This window comes from Tachypleus tridentatus, chromosome 10 (genome assembly GCF_004210375.1).
Source record: "Tachypleus tridentatus isolate NWPU-2018 chromosome 10, ASM421037v1, whole genome shotgun sequence".
NCBI classification, from domain to species: Eukaryota; Metazoa; Arthropoda; class Merostomata; order Xiphosura; family Limulidae; genus Tachypleus; species Tachypleus tridentatus.
In genome coordinates, this window is record NC_134834.1 from 59,288,711 (window position 1) to 59,309,273 (window position 20,563).

Genomic DNA, 20,563 nt, shown 5'->3' on the forward strand with positions numbered 1-20,563 from the left:
ATTTTATAACACATAGAGTTCTAAATTCTAATGTCACTTCTAAGTAAAAATTTGTCTAGGTGAGTATAAAATAATGTTATTCCGCTTCTTATTTCCTTTCTTTGTGCCCCAATTATGCAGCAGTATGTCTGTAGACTTAGAACGCTGGAAACTGGGTTTCGATACCCTAGATGGGAAGAGCACAGATAACCCATTGTATAGCTTTATGTTTAACTTTTAAAAACAAATCATTCAAATAATGTTTAGTATTATATAAAAATACTTTAATATCAGCCCCCCGCTAGTGTAGCGGTAAGTCTACGGATTTACAACGCGAAAATCAGCGGTTCAATTTCCTCGGTGGGCTTAGCAGATAGCCTAATGTGGCTTTGCTATAAGAAAACACACACACACTTTAATATCAAATAACTTGTTTGAAATTCATAATGTGTTTAGTGTATATTTTGTTTATAATCCCAAGTATGTACATAGAAAAAGGTGTTTTGATCTACAAGTACGTGTATAAACAAAATTAGTTTATGAATATATTTAAGTTAAGATATATTCGTCTTTTTGTTTTTACATTTAGTCAGCACTTTTATGACAAAAAAGGATTGGTCAATCTTCCTAATTTGGATAATCGTTGCCTACAGCCAAGTTAAAACTTGTAAATGTACAGATCAGTTACAAGAGGTTGGAGGGAAGACCTTGTCTTCGTTTAACTTGATATTGTGACTAACTCATGAGGTATACAGTAACGACCCATGGATGACTAAACCGCACAGTTTCCTTGGTTTGTCGCCTTGTGAAAGCGTATTTTCTCCAGTAGTACTGATTTTCCTTTCTTTCTTTTTGTTAGCTGAAAAGGACAGAGGAACTTAACCAACACACATAATTTTGTTTTTGTTTTTGAAATGGCGTCAATTCTGGGTAGGTTTCCAAAATCATTAGTTGCGATGCCGGCCCCAGTCGTATTGATCCTCCCAGCATACTTTACTGTACGGTCGTCATTATACGGTTCTCCATTTTGTTATCACAAAATTATCTTTAAATGCTTCTCAAAAAAGTTGAGTTTGCAATCACCTACAAATACCACTATTGTTCATCCCATTGGCTGAAATCAGTTGTCATTTCAGCTGTTCAGTTCGGCTAACCGTTTTGAGAAGATGTTTTCGAGCGGTAACACTTTTCTACGAGGCCATTTTATACTAATGCATACCTAACTGTTCTCTAGATAACATTTTTCATCTATGCTTACAACTAAGTCATTGACAATATATCTTCTGAATTTAAACTACTATACCTGAGTTAGTTAACACCACCTTTGAATGGTTTGGGTTTTTACCTCGACCACTTTTATTGTTAATAGTTACGGTTTTACGTACCATTTTCATTGTTTCAAAACAGCTCCTATTGAAAAGCAAAATTTTTGCCGCAACATTTTGCTTAGAGTAACCTTCGACAGTCAAAACTTTGATTTTTAAGCGTTTCTCCTGCTATATTTCAGTCCTGAGAATCATGAGTGCAATCAACACACCACTGCTGAGAAATTCATGCCTTTCTGTACTTCTATAGGCATTATGCTATGATGAATTCTTTAAACAGTTGTATGGTAACCAGCCATGGTAAGTTATAGTAACGCAAGTGTACAATGAGACAGCTCATTTTCATAAAATACAGGTGGAACAAACATACAGAGTTTTTATTTTACACTCATTTTGTTCGCCAATTATTTCCAACACTGTCTAGTAAAATGTCCTCTTGATCACTGGTCATTATACATACTGAGCGGTCCTCCAGTGGCACAATGGTGTTTCGATACCCTTGGTGGGCACAGCACAGACTGTGCATTCTGTAGCTTAACTCAATACAAACATACTGAGCTACCTACAAATGGTCGTTACGATCTATGAAAACAATACAGGAATGAGAGCTTAGTTTTACTGCCCCTCTCTCCAGATGTTTTGTCTGATGAACCTCATTATACATCGTTAAACTGTTAATCAGTTCCCAGTGCACGAATTTATTGTAGAATAAGCTGAGGTTAGTATTGTCCTACTCGTATTTATGTTTCTCAATGTCCACAAGCTATGTCTGTAGATGACGATTTCTGGTAATCCATTTAAGCATCCTAAAGGTACAGAAGTCCATGTGAGATGCTGCAAACGGTATAGTATGTATTTTTATTTGTACTTGCGAATGAATTACTAATTCAGCTTGGACGTGTGACCGGATGCTTTCTTTTAATCTTGCAGGAATTATTCTAAAATCTCCTACTTATACTGAGTAATCGCCTGAAGCTAAGATTCCACGTGCACGGTTTTTTCTCAAATAAACCAAACCTTTTTAATATATAATCTTTACAAATATAGTATTTCTTCGTGCTAACAGATTAACATATAGTACGCAGAGTTAAGCGATGTATTTGTTTCTCCACTTTCAGAACGTTTGCCCTAATATTGTACTTGTAACCTGCGACCTCCATACATCCCTTGATAAAACATTCGTGACATGCTCTGTGCAATCGTTGCAGTGTTGTATCACAGACAAAACAATAATAAATCTCTCGGGTTTTCGTAGACTCTTGAATAATTCAATGATAAATTTACAGTGGCAGATTTAAGATTGTGTGAACGCATGAGCTAATAATTTTGTGGGCCCTACATTCCATGTAATTTTACATGGAATAAAATTGTCAATGAGCTCTCAGGCTGAGCCTCCTCTAGTCCTTACCTAAATACGTCACTGTACACATCCACTAGTCACATACCAAATACCTGTTCGTTCGTATTTTAAACAGCTCATATTCTTTTCGCCTGTGTGCTATGATAGAAATTTGTGTACATGGCCTTTGTGTAATATTTTTCTAAAACTACGTTTGTGTGAATTATCTTCATTACATTTCAAGAGAGAATTCATAAGTTAGCTGTATTTTTGGACTGTTTTTAATAACAAGCTGTTTATTTTTCACGACTTACAGTATGCAACTGGAAGCCAGTTGTAGAGTCACACGTTTTTTTATCTGCAAAATAGGCAAACTTTATGTCGAAAACTTCTGTAGTGTAGTGATTCATAAAGGGTCGTTTATTTTAGGCGTCATGTACACATCAGCTGAATTCCTACTGTGAGAACACAACGACATTTATCCACGACTGTTAGCAAAGTAGTTTGTTGTATGTCGTGAATAAACCACTCTAGACTAACTCTAACTATATTTGCTTGGAATTTTATAAGAGTTTTGTTCAAAGTATATGCTTCAATCAGGTTTGTACATTTATATTTCGTTTCACTGTTTAAGGATTTTCTATACAAAGGTTTGTTTCTTTTGTTTTTTGAATTTCGCACAAAGCTACTCGAGGGCTATCTGTGCTAGCCGTACCTCATTTAGCAGTGTAAAACTAGAGGGAAGGCAGCTAGTCATCACCACCCACCGCCAACTCTTGGGCTACTCTTTTACCAATGAATAGTGGGATTGACCACCACATTATAACGCCCCCACGGCTGAAAGGACGAGCATGTTTGGCGGGACGGGGATGCAAACCTGTGATCCTCAGATTACGAGTCGCATGCCTTAACACGCTTGGCCATGCCGGGCCCCCTGTACACTGGACATACGTTTTATCACACGATGAAAACAAAGGCTTAATTTTATTATTCTAAATTATAAAATTTTGATATCATAAGAAAAAAGATTACTCAAATAAAATTGAAGATAAATCTTGCTTTGTAGAAGACTTTTATTGGTAGTATTCGAAATATTGAATTACATTATTCTGGTGTGCAGCTCATTTTAATAGAACATATTTCACGAGAAGTTAAAATTATCTAATCCATACAAAAATTTCCTACGTCTATGGCAATCGGCTTTTTTTTTTCTATTGTTCAAAACGTCGCAGACCATTGTAGACCGTAATTTCCCATTTGATCACGTATCAAAGAAGCTATTTCTTCTGAAGATGGGGAAAATGAAAGAGGATAGAATATTATGAAAAAAAAGTTTGTAGCATTCTATTACCCCATTTCAGGGAAAATTTTGATAGTATCTCCTGAAATTAGTAGAGACCAGGGGCGTAGATTTTTTACACCCGATGGGGGGGATGGTTTTTGCAACCACTTGTATGGACTGTTCAGTTTGCAAATTGGTAATCTCTGATTACGTGAACCTGAAAGCTGTAAACATGCAGTCACAGAGTAATCTTGTTGCCACGATACTTGCATGTATACTTAGGCCTACTGACTGATACTTACGAACCATCGCTTAGATCGAAAAGCTTAGAAGCACGCCTATATTAAAGATTTACATTTTGGCTACTGAAAAAGCCTACCTCTAGGCCTAATTACATGTATGTAATTCGATTGGTAAGAACACGAGAATCACAAGAACAAACACACAATTTGTAGGCCTGTAATGCAATAAAACAATTCAACAGACTAAACCGTAGAGGTATAATTGTATGCACCGTACCCCCCACCGAAAATTAAGGGAGGATGTACACTCTCCATCTCCCCAGGATCTACGCTCCTGGTAGAGACTATACTCTCCCCTGATGGTTCAGTGGTAAATTTGAGGGTTTAACGTTACAATTTGGAGCTTTATTCTCCCTGAAAATAGGCGTAGTGCAAATAACCCATTGTGCAGTTTTTATCGCAGCATTTATCAATGTTTTTTCACCACTATAGGTGACGTTTAGTTCCTGAACCATCTGAGTCAGCAATTTTGTTTGTGAACATGAAAGAGCTGCCTGTAATTTATGTTTATCCTGGCTTTGTAAACAAGCCTGACCCTTCACCTCTTCCCTCAGTTCAAGAAGTAAATGGAAGGGGTGTAAGGACATGAATGGTACTAATTACGCCTTTTCTCTGGTTTGAATTAAGGCAAAGACCTCAGATTCAAGAGATAAGCTGTACAAACATCTGGGAATGTAAAGAGTTGGACTTATCCATCTAAATGCTGTTAGTGTTACTTGTTTTCATACACAAATATAGACATTTATATTCACAGCACTACGAGGAAAGTAGTCATATTTTTCTTTATATTTAAGTGTAAGCTCTTACATACACATAACATTAAACTACGAGTGAGAACTGATAGGCCGACTTTGTAGTATTGTTCCTAACTTCAGTATTAATGTATATGTACATATGAAAATATTTTCCATTAGTATACTTGATATTTTTGTGGGAAAGAACGAACATATCTCGATGTTTATTGCTTATTTATTATTATAAATAACTTTATACACATAATACTACGTTATGGACAGCAATTAACGTATGTCACTTTTAACTTTAAAAGTTAACTTCTTAAATAAATGCTCATCACCTACATACAAAACGCTTGAGTTTCTGTAAACCTTCACGAGGTGAAAGTTACTGGGATAATGTTAACTCCAACAATCAGCTACATGAAATCGTAAGTTAAGTGCTTTAATTTTAAAGGTTTCCAATCCTCAAAAGTAGCTCATATAAGGTTTCTAGAGGAACATCAATGCTTTTGTAGTATTGTTACAAGACTAATTGCATGGTTTAAATTAAAGATGTTGTGTTATTTTCGTTATCATAATATAGATAAGAGTTTGCTTTTCGTCTAAAATGTTTTTTTTTTCTTTTTATATAGGTCTCGTGTCTCTTATATCTATATTAAAGAACGGAATAAATAATTGAACTCTGTTCTGTGAAACTTTTTGCCTTACAATTATAAATGCAAATTCAGTTCTAGGAATGATTAAAAATGATATTTTATGACAATATGTTGGTTCACCTATCAATTTACCAGAACTAGATGGGGCTGTTTTAAGCTATTTATTTTATCTAAATAAACTGTATATTAACATTGGTGAATAGGTATTACAAATTAGGTAATATTTTGATTTTTTGAGAAAGCGCAGCTTCATATAAAAAGAAAGAAATAGCTGATGCACATAATCTTAGTTTGAAATTAGAGCGCAGTAAAAAATAATTGTCAGCTTAAATTTCATTAGGATACTGTTTTTTTGTACAGACCCACGAACTCTGTTCACTAAAAACATTACGTTGTTTCGCCCCCCTCTCCAGTAACACAGTAGTATGTCTACGGACAGATAATGCTAGAAACCGCGTTTCGATACCCGTTATGAGCAGATCACAGATAGCCCATTGTGTAGCTTTGCGCTTAACTACGAACAAAAAACTTCTTTCGATCTCTATCCTATTACCAATCGTATAGCTGTATCATTATCAGGTGACATCGACATGAGTCACGTATTTACACAAACTTCCCACGTGACCTCTGGTCCCTTTATGTTCAACAAACCTTAAACAAAGTTATGTATCTGTGCAAGATATGACAGCTCTTACTTAGACATACATGTTTTGAAACAGAATAAATTACTGGATCGAACATAGTCTAATCTCTTCAGTTGTGATACTAGAAGAGCACATGTCTAGACTCGCAAAGTGGACAAATAACAGTAATTAAAAGACGAGATATAGTCTGAACACTTTCATAAGATAAACACTCTTTTATCTCTTGATAGGAGGCAAGGTAGGAGAGGACAGTGAAAGTACAAACAAGTTACATGAGAGATTAAATTACTCTTCCACTGATTGTTTGTTGTTGCAAAGCTGTAAAATGGATTATCTGTGCCGTACCTATCACTGGTATCAAAACCCAGTTTTTAGTGTTATAGGCCTTTTGCTTTACTACTGAGCCACTGGAAGGCTAGTTCAACGGAAAAAAACAAGAGGGAATCCTCAATAGCTGCGGCAACTGAAATTATTTTACGCAGGATTAGAGTAAATTAATCTATGAGACCTTGGGCGTGATCAAATACATCAATCGAAAGAGTACGATTCCCTGAGTCTAAAAGAATAATTACATATCAGATCGGTCAAGAGATGACGGAGCTATGAGCTAATAGTTTGTACTTGAAAAAAGAATGGTTCTGTAAGCCGCCATACTTATATATAATAAAACTTCTAGCCTACTCTCAACACCAAGGTCGTCGTAACAAATGTGTGAGCTCCCTCTGTAAGGTTTTTTTTTTATTGTTAGTTCTATTTAATAGATACATTTGGCATGAAAATGAGAAATTTGTTTTACCAACTATCATCCCAATTTTTGTATAGCTATTAATGTGTGATAGTGTATTTTATGGAGTTTTTGCTATATAATTTTATTAACAATACACAATGTACATGTACAGTACATAGTACATTTGCACAGTTTACACATATGATGCTTAGGCAAACTGAGAAAGAAACAGAAAAGAACCTTGACACACTGATGATGACATTGCTCATCAGCAACAGCAGTAACACCGCGCAGGATGAAATAGAAACGAATAAATGTTAAAATTAAATACTGACAATCTGTATAACTAAACAATAATATTTGTGTGCATCTGTGTATCTGTTCCTTACAAGTTTTCACATCTTTTGGACAATCAGCAACTAGCCTCACACAGTGATACAGGATGACATGAGGAAGGTCAAGAAGGGGTTGAATTCCCCATCTAATGTCACATGTATATCCCTTAGCATAAGAATGAACTATGTGACCACTATTATTAGAATTCTCGAAAACTTTATGTTTTTCTTTTCATTATTGGCACTTGTATGTATTTTTATTACGTTAAGAAAAAAAAACAGAACACAATTTCCTATTCTTTGTTGCACATGAGTTTTTGTTTCATCCATTTAACGGACGGATACTCCAGCTAGTCAACTATATAGAAAATAAAGTATGTTTCTGGGGAAAAAAAATGCATTATCATGAGTATATATATTGTTTCATACCTGTTCTTTATAAGTTTTTTGCTAAATCAGTACCAAACTTGACACAGAGATATAGAATGATATGAAGATGGTAAGGAAGGGCGTCGGGTCTGGAACTCTAAATTTTCCACATATATAAACTTAAATGTGTTTGTGTATCCGTTTCTTAACTTCGTGCTCGAGGCTTTAAGAGGAACAACAATTTCTGTACATTCCTGGCTGTTTCTGTAGCCTCTTTAAGGTTCATCAGATATTAAACCAAGTACATGCGAAGTTAGTTAGTTGTGTTCTTTGTTCGTTTCCACATTCTTTGTTCAAGCAGCACCAAACTTGACACAATGTCACAGGATGACATGAGGAAGATCATGAGCTGGCTAGACTCCATTTAATTTTGGAAAGTCTACCAAATCAACACAACTTGACACAGTGAAACAAGATGGTATGGAAAAAGCCATGATAGGGGTTGGATCTCTATCTAATTTCATATTGATATAATTCTTGAAACAGTATGCATTTCTTATTAGTATTGGTGTTTTTATGTATTTTCTTATTCTTTGTAAAAACCAAAGTTTATTTCACCCGTATAGCTAACGTATACTCCAGCCAGTTAGAAAATGAAAATAAAAAGTGATACATGTATTGAATATATTTCTATAATGATTTTACTTTTGATATTTTAATATTACATTCCCTATACGTTCCATGGGGCCTGCGGTTTCAGCCTCAATTAACTCAATGATAATTCGCTTTTAAACATAAGGGTAGCACCAGAACTAAAAACATCAACAAACTATATGAAAAATTAATAATATATACACTACTAAAAATGTCAAAAACACATATTATACAGCACACATGCAAACCCATAAGAATCTCAGGTACGATATTCTGTACATGTGGCACAGATAACATATACAATGTAATAGTCATACTGTACATGATAATGACTGTATTAATGTAATAACTTATCTTGGTAATGATCATAAGTACACAAACATTATCTCGGGTATCAGAATTATAAAGTATAATTTAAAAATATACAATAACGTTTATAGTGAATACACATTTTACCATTCGTTAAATACTATGTGCGAATATAATATTAAACTTAGACCTTATTAGAAGAAAAAATTATATTTCTGGAGATTCTTTTATTCTTGGAAAAATAATATCGTAAAGAAATTATTATCGTTTGCATTTGTTAAATGTAATTGAGTGTTCCAACACTTTTTGACTTTTGTTTTCCAAATATATTTATAATTATAATATATTGTATTTATCTTTCACTCCTGACATTGTTTTCATATTATATTTTGGTGTGCACATATACTGTTTTAATATATAACAATTTTTAATATATGTTTCTGAATTATTAGTTACTCAAGAGATAACTATATGTTATCTTGCATTATAAAGACAAGTTACACCAATAACAGGCCTGTTATTTAAGTTACATATTACTCAAATTTCTTGATAGGCGTTAATTAAGCTATTCCATTTAAAATTGTCCGACTCATCGTAAAAACTTACCAAACGGTAACCATTATTATATCGTTTTTATTAGATACTGTATGCGGTTTAAAATTCATTATTTTACATAAAATGCTGGGTACGAAGGTAATATCTTCATGTAAACACTCAGTACATTCTAAAAAATAAGTAACCACCAAAAACTCTTATATTTACTACACTTAAGAGCGTATTAACCAATAGGCTTTCAAGGCTTAGGCCTAAAGTGAAAGAATTTGAGGGACGCATCACAGGGAAAAGTTTCTAAATAAATTTAATTTTTTGAATTCTTGTGATAAAAGGACATCTCCATCCATTTCATTGCATTTGAATCTATTGTTGTTTTTGTGTTGAAAGATAATTTTCCTGGTAAGTCATTCGAGAAGGAAGTGGTGCATCTGAAATGAGAGCTAAGAATGCCAATTAACTTTAACACGCCCCTAACCAAACTGTTGTAATGTCCAACCTCTGTCTCACCTGGAGATAAATTATCCTTCACATCACACCTACACTTAAGTGCGAAACATAAGAACATGAAAGATTCTTTCAAAGTATATAATTGGTTCAACAGCTGCAGTCTTAGTGTATAGACAAGAAATTCAACCTCCGTAATCTCATATATATAACATACCTTTATTATTGGTTTGTAAAACCTTTGGATGAATCATGTCTACGTGTTCGTGATACGATACAATAAAATAAGTATAATAAAACAAGCAGTAATGATAAATATAAAAATGTCCTCGGATGAGTCAGTGGTAACTTTACGAACTTACAACTTTAAAATCCGGTGTTCTATTTCCAATGTGGACAAGAAACACAGATAGCCTATTAATAGTGTACATTTCTGCTAAATATAACACAATAACCTTTCTCAATAATATATAGAATGTTTTTATTTTAATAGACATAACTATCAAATAATTTCGATTTTGCCGGTAAAAAGTTATATCATTGAAGACAACAGAATGAAACCATTTACAGAAATATTTTGCAGCACGTGACTATACAAAAGGTCTCTTAGCTTGGTAGACCTGGTTAACAGACAGGAAATGCAAACATACCATGAAAACTTTTATTGCCCTGAAGTTGAAACTGCTCGTAGGACGAGTACCTTTTCATCTGAGACATATAAGGTACGGGAGTTAACTGCCACGTGAAAGAAGTTCAACGGCTTTCAAATGTTTCCAGGTTTTCTCCTAATAAGGTTTTCTTGTGTACGTGTACAGTAATACAGCGTGAGGCAAAAGTATTATGTAAAAAGCTTTTATCATTATTACAATATAACATTAGTATTTTAATGGTTAATCTCATCTTCCTGGCACTGAATAACATACTCTTTCATAATTATTCTAATTGGCTTTGATTAGCTTTGAGAATAACAGTTTAAAATAAATATTATTTCTCATGGCTTTAGGGCAACTTACCCATTGTAATAACGGCCATTGTAAATCAGGAAAGTTTGTTTGTTTGTTTTGAATTTTCCCACAAAGCTACTCGAGGGCTATCTGTGCTAGCCGTCCCTAATTTTGCAGTGTAAGACTAGAGGGAAGGCAGCTAGTCATCACCACCCACCGCCAACTCTTGGGCTACTCTTTTACCAACGAAAAGTGGGATTGACCGTCACATTATAACGCTCCCACGGCTGGGAGGGCAAGCATGTTTAGCACGACTCGGATGCGAACCCGCGACCCTAAATCAGGAAAGAACGATTTATGTTCTTTTCTCATTCAATTTATTTATTTTCATTATAAAACCTATACATCAGAAATTATACCCTGTCAATTAGTATAATTATTATTTTATATAAATCCAAATCAAATTGAAAAGAACTAATTGTAAATACATCAAACTGCTTAATTCATTGCGTTATTTGAATGAAAATTTAAAATGTTTATCAAGACCTATTCTATTGCGCAGCTAGACAGAAAATGTGGTTATCAAATTAGTTTGTACAAGTGGAAAGTAATATTTGCGTAAACCTAATTAGAGGGAAAGCACCCTCGTTTTTCTCTTCTTTGACCAAATTCACCGTTATGGTTGATTGGAAATTATTTCCTGCCTATGTTTTTTATTGTGTTTACTTTACTTATCATCTAGTAGCTATTGAACTTTGGTTATGTTTTCTAGTTTTTAGTTAACAATTTTAACAGTACAGTAACTTCATCCTCTATTATTCTAGTCAACAACAACAACAACAACAGCCATGAAACAAAATTATGTAAATTTACAAATTCATATTAAGATTAAAAATTACTTAAATTAACATTTTTGAAGGAACATTTGGACTAAATCACAGAACATAATCTTCTTTATATAAACTATAAAATGAATATATTCTTACTAAATAAATTTGAAATAAATATTAAGATCCTGGAATAAGTTTGTAAAACCACTAGCAAAATGGGAATTCAGTTTCTTCCCATGTGCAATAGATGGCAGTAGTAGGATGTTTATACCAAATGTTTGTTATATTTCTTACAAAAAATGAAATCGTAACAAGTTCAAATGGCGTTTGATTGTTTTTTTCTTCTCACCGATTTCAAAATGAAATCTCATTTTTTATATTCATTCTAAGCAATGTTAAAAGAAACAAAATGACTTGTCATGGCCTGGAAGTTAGGGCACTCGACTCGCATTCTAACAATCATTTACTCGAATTCTATCACTGAACTTATTCTCCATTTCAGCAGAGGGGACGTTATAAAGTGACGTTCAATCGAATTATTTATTAGTAAAGAGTAGCCCAAAAATACCTGCTTGGTGGTGTTTATTATTCACCTTTTTCTTAGTCTATCATTTCTAAATTATGGACTGCTAACGCAGACAACCCTCAAGAAGATTTATATGAAATTTATCAGAACAAAAAAAAGTTATCTATTGTAGTAGAATCGAGCATAACTGGTGGTTAGTGTACTGGACTGGAATCGGAAAGCCAAGAATGCATCATTGGATACGATGTGCATTTTCAGTTATGAGAGCGTTATAACTCTATCAGTCAGAACTATTCCTTTATTCAAATAAGAATAAACACATAAGCGGTGGTTATGTATGACTGACGGCCCATCGACCAGTCAACATTTCTAACTTAGGGCTGGTAGAGGGTTCTGTGACTTGGTCGTTTAATTCATGTTTTGAATTAAGCTCTAGTTAAGTTAAAATTATCAAATACTTCTTTTATAGTTTTATGTGTGTTTATGTTCCACCCATTCTGGCCCAATCAGACATAATTATGTCGAAGTAGATAAGAGAATGAAAGCTTCAATCTAGACGACTTCGGGTTATAATGAAAATAATTTGCATATGAAAGGTTTTTCTAAGTCAAGACGTTTGTCTAAGCATATTTTTTTAGAATTTAGGTTCATGTTCATCTTACAAATTCCAAACTAAGAACACGTTACAACCATATAACATACACTGCTGGCCAAAATCCTAAGGCCAATGAACATAAAGAAAAAATATGTATTTTGCGTTGTTAGACGCAACCACTTATTTGAGTAGAGCTGCGAAAGACGTCAATAAGAAAAGGGAAAATGAAAAGTTTTTTAGCATTTAATAGAGAGAATGTGAACACTATGAAATTAGCGTAAATACTAGCTGGTCAAAAGTTTAAGACCATACTGAAACGAAACATTAATCGCTAAACACGTAACAAAATTCAGCCATTTGTGTTCAAGCATTAGCGTTGTCAACATCTTCCACTGACATCTCCTGTATTACATTGGGTAAAAACATGGCAAAGGCTAAAAAGTTGACAGAGTTTCAACGTGGCAGAATTGTCGAGCTGCTAAAGTAAGGTCTCTCTCAACGTGCCATCGCTGGTGAGATTGGGCATAGTAAAACTGCTGTTGCAAATTTCTTAAAAGACCCTGAGGGATTCGGAACGAGAAGTTCAAGTGGTCGACCCAAGAAAATTTCGCCGGCGTTAAGCAGGAGGATTCGACGGGTTGTCTAGCAAGACACCAACTGATCGTCGAACCAGATTAAAGCCTTTACTGACGCAGAATGCAGCTCAAAAACAATAAGACAGCATCTACGAGAAAAAGACTTTAAAAACCGTAAACGTCTCCTTCCTCATTCACATCACTTTGCTGAGAAGCACCAAACATGGGACGTAGAAAAGTGAACGAAGGTTTTGTTCTCTGATGAGAAAAAAATTCACCTGGATGGTCCAGGTAGTGTTTCCAACGTTACTGGCACGATAAGGATATCCCACCGGAGACATTTTCTACATGACACAGTGGAGGAGGTTCCCTCATGATCTGGAGTGTTTTCTCCTTCCATGGAACAATAGAGCTTCAGGTTATACAGAGGCGTCAAACAGCAGCTTGCTGCATTGGCATGCTGGGGAGAGCATCCTTATTGACTGAAGGCCCTCTCTTGTGTGGAAATGACTGGATCTTTCAGCAGGTCAACGCTGCAGTCCACAATGTCCGCAGGACAAAGGACTTTTTTATGGCGAATAACGTGATTCTTTTAGACCTTCCAGCGTGTTCGCCCGAACTGAACCCCATTGAAAATGTTTGGGGGTGGATGGCAAGGGAAGTCTATAGAAATGGACGTCAATTCCAAACAGTGCATGATTTTCGTGAAGTTATTTTCACCACTTGGAATAACATTCCAGCCAGCCTTCCGCAAACGCTTATATCGACCATGCCAAAGCAAATGTTTAAAGTTATTCGCAATGATCTCTTGTTGAGCATTTCCTACCCTGTTTAGGACTTCTTTTTGGTTTGGTCTTAAACTTTTAACCAGCTAGTATTTAGGCTAATTTCATAGTGTTCACATTTTCTCTATTAAATGCTAAAAAATGGTTTTATTTTTATTTTCCCTTTTCTTATTTTCATCTTTCGAAGCTCTACTCAAATTTTGCGTTTAACAACGCAAAATGCACATTTATTCTTAATGTTCATTGGCCTTAAGATTTTGGCTAGCAGTGTATATCCTTGTGCAGTATGTTCATTCAACCAGGGCTTAAGTAGTTCTTGTACTGCGCATGTATTTAAACTTCAATCAATCACGTAAACCAGCTGATGAAGTATAAATAAAATTTTAGTTTATGAGTTTCTGTTAAAAAATAAATGTTACAAAAATAAGTATTTACTTGCTTGAAGTCATCGGAAGGTCAACTTTCATAATATACATTTTCAGTAACAACACTTATTAACGGGGTATTTATTTCATTGTCAGTATAATTTCTAATTTATTTATTAGATACTAATTGCAAATTCATTTATGCACTACGTTTTATTTGTCTGTTTGTTTTCTTGCATAAAGATACCTAATAGCTTACTTGCTCTCTCTCTCTATCCTGTTAAATCAAATACTGGAATTTAAAATTGTAAGTCCATAAACTTACCACTGACCCATTAGATGATCCTACATTTTGATTAATTATCTCTGTTTAATTTTTATATATTACGAAATAATTAAAACACTCCCTTGGCGAAGACCTGCTCATAATATCTTTAAAATAGATAAATTCACAAGATACTTCACAAGAACTTCTGTCTGATTTATGAAAGCGGTTTATTCGTGATTCCTATGTTTGTCTTCGCCTCGTATAGATATGATTTATACAGATTTAATGGCAGAAAAGTTTCTAAAAACAGAATATTGGAACAGGTAGTTTTCTAAAAGACCTCAGTAATTCACTAAATCACTAACAATTATGATTTACAAGATTAAATTTTTGTGTTTAATTTTCCTTTCTTATCCATATTCAAAATTATTTTATTCTAACATTTCTCAGTCGTCTGTTTATTGCCCATACTTATAATTTCCTGTTGAACTCCAGTGTACTAGAATATCACGTACTAAATTTATATTTTGAGTGAATACATAAGAGCTCAAACTGTAAACAATTTTAGTGGTATAAATTATATTTCATGATTTTGGGTATAATATTTATTTAACAGTTTATGCAATTGAAAATAATTAATAATTATATCTTTTTTGAGATTTCGTAAAATTAAAAGTTAACATCAAAGGTATAAGAAAATAAGTGGCATGTTTTCTACGAAATATCTTAAAGGATCAGAAAAGATTAGAATTGTTATGAAAAATAGATCAAACATGTCATATAAGCTGATATAATATATTAAAACACTCTTGATAATATTCATACTATCACAAAAGAGCAAATCCATTAAGTATCGGTACAGCTGACTGAGTGTTCAGTTTATTATATTATGTGTGTATCTCACAAAAATAAGTAAATAATCGTTACATAAGATATGAAATACAGTTGTTGTAGTTTCTCTTTAGGATACGTGCATATGATATTTTTCGAATCTTGTAATTTATGACTATTTTTTTGTTTTATATAAAACGTTATTTATTTCAACAAAATAATAAGGAAAGTTATATCTTGACAGTTAACTCAAAACTAGTTTTATTTTATATACTGAAACTGAATATTATCACAGTATGCTGTATTGGAAAATATGACAGCATGAGTGAATTAAATCACGAACAGAACAAGTTAACAGAATATTTCATAAAAAAAATGACTAGCTGCCAGCTATCCCTAAATTATAGAGGAAAAAAGTCCACATCACCCACTGTCAACATTTGGGCTACACTTTACCTTTAAGAAGGATTACCTGTCACATTACAACTCCCTAAGCTGTTCAGTGACGGAATGTGAAACTGCAACTTACAGATTATGCGTAGCTTTGCTATAAGAAAACACACACACCTTTGCTTCTGCCATCTATTGAACATAAGAAAAAGCTTGATTTCCGTTATAATATTCAGTTTACACACTGATTCTTGTAACTCAGTATTTACTTCATATAACTAAAATACGTAAATTTTGTAAGTCAATCAGAAAGAAAGTTATGCTATATGAATTACCCCATAGGTTGCTCGCAAACGTTAGTTTAAGTAAGTTTTACATCTTTATATAAATTTGTAAATTTATGTATTTTTGTTTCATCGTATGACATATCTTTACACATTTTTACCTCTAAATTTTAAAACACAAAGAGATATTTCTGGTAGTTACATATTTGTATTGTTTTTAAAAGTGTACTTTTTATTGCATTAATCCCCTTTCAAAACTTGCACAATTTCAATATTTTCCTTTTAATAAACCATAGGTCAAACGAGTATATATGTATTTTTATCAAAGATTCATATCTCAGTATACAATCATTCTAAAAAGTTTGTTAAGTTTTCATGCAACTAATTTTTTAACTTACTTGAAAATTCAAAAACGTCTAATATCATCGAATTGGCCAAGTCTTAGTTAAACGAAAATCGTATAAAGGTTACTGAAAGTTTAAATTCGTTTTGTGAATATTACGTAAGTAGACCTTGTTTAAAAAACGAACCGGTTCTATTGTTTAGGTAAGTTTACATATCACAAGCGCTATGAACAGATATTTTTACCAGTTTGATGCTATGTCTATGTAAACTTCCTCGGGCGAAATCGGCCCATCCTCTGGGGTAAGACAAAATTTGGTATTAATTGAGAAATGTGTATTTTATTTGGAATAGCTGTTCAATTTGGTGATAGAAAGATTATAGAATACTGTACTAGAAGCCTTCTTCTGGCTAGATAGTGTGAAATAATTGTTCATGTTCATGTAGTGTAAAGATGTAGTTATTACTCTTATCTCTATATTGTTCAGATGCTTGGGAACTCTTTCGCCAGCTTCAGCAGTCAGTGAAATCGCAACAGAAACCAAGCTAGCTAGTTTAATGTTGAACACGAACAAACTATTCCTGAATAAATGCTTTATTTGTTCAGTCAGTCTTTGCTTCTTATCTTCAATTTAGTTTTTGCTTAACAGCCTTGAACATGGGTTTTTCAGATTCCTCAACTTACTTGTCAGAAACCAATGTATCTGATACCACAGACTAACACAAGTGTAAAATTTTTGTGATGCAGCTAAATAATATGTTCTTTAATAGATTGTTTAGGCATAGCATTCATGATTAATATACTAGAATGAACGTTATCTACCTGTTGTACAAACACAATGTGAAAGACGACGTTTCAAAAGTCTTCTTGAAAAGGGAAAAGGAATAGTTTCAAAACGTCGTCTTCTGTATTGTATTTTTAGAACAGGCAGTTGCTGTCAAATCAAGTATATTCATAAATAATTTGTTATTATGGAATTTATTTTGAATGCGCTTCTTCTTTCTTTGTTTGTTTGAATTTCTGGTGTTGTAATATTTTAAAATCCTGATCATAGAAATGAAGAACCTTTGATGCAGAGGAGAAATCTGTGGTTTAATTACCAATTAAACGAAATATGTTCATAGGCTAAGGGAAGCATCCTTTTAGACCATGAAATGATGGGTGAATAGTTGAGTAATTCTAGGTTTTCCTGATGCAATCACTGATTATGTAATTTTAGGGATCAGAAACATAGGGTAGTAGAATAGGGCTATAGTAGCATTAAGAAGTCTGAACATTATAAGTCTCTCAGAAAAAGCTCTACAACTGTTTGCAGTGACTGAAGTATATGTGTGCTTTGTATGAGCACACAAATAAAAGGATGTATTTTATTCCTTAAAACACACTTTATTTAAAGCAGCTGGTTTTGACTTATCTATTTGAAAAATGTCCATTTATTCTTGATACAGATAGCAGTGATAATGAACTTGAAGAAGTACAAAAGGAATGGAGCGAGTGATTGCATATGCAAGTAATAATTTAATTTTCCCCGAATGTCAATGCTATACAGTAAAGAATTGCTTGTAATTTTTAAAACATTACGACAGTAGTACCTCTATATTAGATAGTTTGACATTCTATTGGACCATATATTATTAAAATATGTAATAAACTTCATAAATTTGGAAGAAATTATGCACGTTGAACAAGAATACTGAGAGGTTAGTTCTGTTTATTAGATGTTCAAATTATAAACATGATTAAAGCCACTGCAGTAGCAATGACGATGAATTATGTGCACACTAATATTTCTATATTTGAATGGATACGACAGGTGACTAATCAGGTACTTTGGGAATTATTCAGAACTTTCTTTGGTGATATCTGTCACGCAACAAAGTAGCATGCACCTCTCACAAACTGATATAAATTGTTCTGACGTAAATAAATCTGGCACTTGTATAATCAATTAAGAAGGCAGTATGGTATACTGTACTACCATTATGATCTACTGACAAATGGTAGCCAACCTGTAATCCAGCTAGGGCTCCAAATCTTCTATAAGCTCTAAGGCAATAATATCTTCAGACGACACATAACGCAACGAATGGATGACGTTATAGAGTGTCATGCATTATCAGAAATGTGCGAAATTATATTCCTGGCTGAATTACTATCAAGACATTGAGCAGGATTTAGATATTATACAATGTGTACTGTCCATAAAAAAAATTGGTCAAAGGATATAGAGGTGAATGTGTGTGTTGTTTTTTTCTTATAGCAAAGCCACATCGGGCTATCTGCTGATCCCACTGAGGGGAATCGAACCACTGATTTTAGCGTTGTAAACCGTATACTTACCGCTGTACTAGCGGGAGGCTATAGAGGTGAAAATCTCATTGAAAGTAGTAAGCTTCTCTCTGATAATAATTGCCTTGGCTGGAGAGAATAATTAGCCCATTTTTGATTTGCTTATTGAACATGGTACAACTGGGAAGCTTTATACAGATGAAAGAGATGATTTCAACTCCAAGTTGTTTGCAGAGTTGTGTTGGATATTAGATGTGTTGAAAATGAGTACTTAGCCTTTCATCTTTGGTTTCAAGATTTACTTTCAGGGGAGGAAATTGTGTGCTTGCTATGTTTATAAATCCTCGTTTTTGTAAGAAGATTAGAATAATCTCCCAACATGTCATGATGACAAAACATGCAACTAAGCAAGAAATGACCGATTATTTAAAAAAAAAACTCTTAATGTTTGGATGAGAAATATATCATTCTGAAGAAGCGCGGCATCACCTCTCAATGCAGAACTGGGTGCATTCTACAACAGTTAAATCACATGAATATGCATATGACACCAAATGAGTGAAGTGGCGTTGGTTATATGAGATGTCGTGGTAAAACGTTAATGGAAAGGAAGTTGGAGTCTAGTGACTGGATATTGTTGTGGTACAATGACAAACCAACTTGTGTCTTGTACGTGAACGACTTAATTATGACTAAAATTTGTTATACATTGCGCATATAAGTGTTAAACATGTTAAGAGGCTGAAATTCTACATCATTGACTAGTATCTATGAAACTGATTAGTACAAAAAATACTACAGACGATACCATTTTTAAATACACATCATAATTATACATGTGGATACGCTCTAGGAAGTATAGTGGATACCGTATTTTACTGCTTGTAAGATGCACTTTTTCTTTAAACATACATTGAAAATTTTCCATGCGCGTCTTCCAAAACAAAAGTGATGGGTTAAAGTAAGAGGTTAGTCTAGGATCTACTCAAAACGACCTCTCATACAGATTGTAACCTCATTGCTTACCTATTACAAGTATTTTCAATAGCATAATACATTCAGTTTAACTAATATTGTCGATATACTGTGAAGAATATGATGTATTTAACTGTATTTACTCAGTAGATTGAAAAATGTCAAGACTGCATCAAGGTGTTGGTTGCTGAGTTAAAATATGTTTTTTTTTTAGAATTGTCTTACCAAAATTATGGTGTGTCTTCCATGATCTCGCGTCTTACAAGGCGTAAAATACGGTAATTGTTTCTAAACATGCAAAGAACGCTTTACAATATAAGTCGCGTTTTCAATCAAAAGTTTTAACTGGACTATTGTAAACTCCCCCAAAATAATGATTTTTATATAATCAACAATTAATAGTTTTTATATTGCTGTAAAACAGAGAATTCCAGATTTCAAAAAATTAAACAGAGGAACACATTACTATGAGAATAAACATGTAACTAAAATTAAAAAAAGAATAATGATATTAAATGTGAAACTCGTAATGGAAAGGTTAAACAGTTATACAATAAGCCAAAAAGAAGGAGTTAAACACCTAATTAAAGATAGAAAGAAAATTAAATCTTGTAAAAGATTAAAGAATGGAAAAGATAAAAGAAATTTTTGAAGAAGTTTAAAATACTTACAAATGATAATATAACTAATAGAAACTTATCTTGAAACACAAAGGAGTTAAAGCTAGTAGTGATTAAAATAAAGCTCAAACGTATAGAAATATTCTAAAACATGTTTATACTAAAAGTAATTACTTTGCTTTAAACAATTTCTGAAGTGAATATGTTCATAGTCGAATTGATGAAGACCGTACAATATTGTAGTGTTTCTTATCAATACAAGGCTCGGTATAGACAAGTGTTTAGG